This window comes from Cyprinodon variegatus, unplaced genomic scaffold (assembly GCF_000732505.1).
Source record: "Cyprinodon variegatus isolate N-32 unplaced genomic scaffold, C_variegatus-1.0 Scaffold1661, whole genome shotgun sequence".
Classification (NCBI taxonomy): domain Eukaryota; kingdom Metazoa; phylum Chordata; class Actinopteri; order Cyprinodontiformes; family Cyprinodontidae; genus Cyprinodon; species Cyprinodon variegatus.
Genome location: NW_015152114.1, coordinates 14,147 through 17,081, shown reverse-complemented (window position 1 = coordinate 17,081; position 2,935 = coordinate 14,147). Strand labels below are relative to the sequence as shown.

Below are 2,935 nucleotides of genomic sequence, written 5' to 3'. Positions count from 1 at the left end.
TTTTTAAAGAAAATCCATCTTATATTATTATCTTTTCTTCTGTTCAAAGGGAATGTGTGGTTCTGTGAACCTGAAGTTTGGAAAATTGTGCTAACTATTCTGGTAACAATCCATTTGTAGTTTATTGCAATTGTAAATATTTGAGTTTCGGGTGGGATATTTTTTGTGTTATTTTTCTATTAATAATATTGCTTGTTTGGAAATGAAATTTGCATTGTTTTAGTGCACTACATTTGGCCTGTTTTTTTAACCAGTACGGTTCAATAAATTGGACTTAGTTGACCACTACTATTAGGTTAAAGTTTAACCACACCTAGATTTCAGTTGTATAGAAGGTGAGTTTAGTCTTGTCAATGTGATCAGTTGTACACTCTAATCGCATGCCACCCATGGTCCATTACCACATTCATTGCTCATGAGGTCATAGGTGTGTATTTAATAGAGTGTAGGTCAGAGAATCTGGGTGCTGTTCATAGGGGAATAGTGAATGGTGTTACATTAAATTGAGGCACCACTGGGATTTCTTGTCTACTATACATTAAAAAAAAAACAAAAAATGAGCCATCAGTGCCGTTGAAAATAATTAATAGATAAGATATAATTGGGATTTTCTTCACCAAGTTTACAAAAGGTTTTAGACAGTAGTAAAGAAGGATATCTATATCTAAGTGCCAGATATCAGGACAAATTTTGAGTTCATATGATTGGTATGTAATGCAGCTTCTTTTTTTCTCCTTTTGATTTTTAAACACTCACCAGGAGGACCATAACAGACAAATGGTAATCTTGTTTCACAGGGAACAATTTTCCATCTTCCTGATATTCCAGTAGATGTAGCACCACATATGACTTTCCTGGAGCCAATCACAATACTAAAGGAATCCCAGCTAGTAAAGAGGACGCTGCTCCCATCAGACCAGTGAAGATTTGCATCTCTATATAGACCAATCCATGGATATTGGCCACCGGGTATTAGGCTCTGGACTCGTTGGTGCTCTGTGTCATTTTTTATGGTGGCCAGATCAACAAAGTTATTTCTGCAGTATGACTGTGCATTGGACCAGGACATTGTAGTAGTCACATAAACAAATTCAGGATCCAAGTGTGAGCCTGTTGGTGATGACAATGTAGGAGATTGTTAAGCAGAGATTCCAAGTTTTACAATAATGGTTTAAAGAATAGTAAGTCATTATTCATATTTTTACCTTTGTAACACAAAAACTGACGATTTCCTGTGCAGGGAGCATCAAACCATTCCCCATAGTTGTGTGATCCGACACATAAGTCATTAAGGTTATACCATGATGGTTCATTTATATGCCAGTCTCTGTAGTCAGCTCCACTCCCAGTGTAACCATCGGACCATTTCCAGTGGATTTCACTGAACAGACCAATCCAGACGTCAGAGCTGTGTCCAGCAGATGTAAGAGTGTTGATTAGTTGGTTCTGTTGCTCAGAGTTTAGGATGGTGGCCAGGTCTGCGTGCTTCTGTCTGCAGTAGGTCTGAGCTTCAGTCCAATTTAACAATTTATTAACAAAATAGAACTGGGGAAGGAGGCAGGTGGAGAGGAACACCCAGTCTGAAGGTTGTATTTAAAAATATTATTTTTTAATATATAGGGATGCTTTTCTACAAAGGTACAAACAGATAAACATGAAGTCACTCACCTAAAAGAAACAAAAGTCCCAACAAGATCTTCTCCATCATGATGCTTCTCTGAGGACTGCAGTAGAAAGTGCTGATGCTCTAACCAGTCTCTGAAAGGCTTTCTGTTTGAGACATGGGTAATGGTCTAATCTCCCGAACATGCAAAGCTGGTTGCTATGACAGCCTGTAGGAAAATGAAGCTTATAAAACGTAAAAAGGATTTGCAAAGTCTGTAGGCTACACAAACAATTATTTCTCCTTATTGACAACTATTACCAAGAATGACATGTCTAGCTGCTAATGTTACACTAAACCCTTCCTTTCCCAAGTTAGTTCTTAGATACATCTAGCTATAAATTGGACCCTCTCTTGTTTTGATTTTGGTAATTGAATATTGTCAGATATTTATTTTTTATAAATAAAAGTTGTCTTTCTATTTCTTGTTCCATATGTTAACAATATGTTGGGTCTTAATGTATTTCTTTTTACTAGTTTGCTCTAGTAAAAATTAAAAAAGACATCCCTAAAACAGCTTGCAGTAAACATTCTATATCAGGGGTGAGAAGATGCATATGGCTCCTCACAACAAATGCCATGATGAGGAGGAGGATGAGGATAAGGAGAGGATACTTTTGTCCCTTCCAGAGCTGAGATGAGGAATGTAGTTTGCATTTTAAAGACTGGTCTCCTGCATGTTGGTTTAAAAAAACTTTGACCTTTTACATTGTTTTGAAGAAGAAGTGAACTCGCTGTTGGACAACACTCTGATCCAGGGAACCATGGATAAATATGTTAAGTTATTTTCTGAATGCGGCGCAGCAGATTCGCAACACCAAACAGACGTAGGCTAGCTTTAATTTTCTGTAGCCTATGCAGTTACCTTCTATGTTGTTGTTCTATGAAACCATTTGTTTCAAACTTTTTTTCAGACTTGTTAAAAATTGTAATGAAACTTGCATGGTACAGTAATAAAATTCAGTAAATGCGGAAGCTATACAATTTATTTAATTTTTCTCATTGAAAAACCACACAAATGGCCTTTAGATAGGGTGACCATATTTCCATTTGGGAAAACCAGGACACCTTGTAGAGGGGGGGGTGGCTTGTAATCCTACAATAACATGATATTTACAGTAGATTTATTAAAAATGCTTTTCAGTAAAAGTCAACAGCAATAACTCCAATAACAAATGATAATTTCATTCAAAATGTATTTATTAAAAATGCTTAACAATTCCTGTAATGAATGAATAGCACAATGAAAGAAATAATGTCTCATCTAAACAT

General features: G+C 36.2%; 1 long non-coding RNA gene across 1 annotated transcript; it reads right to left on the bottom strand.

The window, feature by feature from the left end:
- Positions 1-616: 616 nt before the first annotated feature.
- On the bottom strand, positions 617-1,742 carry LOC107104237. The gene is made up of 3 exons (XR_001482237.1): positions 1,669-1,742; positions 1,206-1,580; positions 617-1,110 (listed from the first exon to the last, which is right to left on the bottom strand). It is a non-coding gene; the product is annotated as an uncharacterized LOC107104237 (long non-coding RNA).
- Between the last annotated feature and the right edge of the window lie 1,193 nt (positions 1,743-2,935).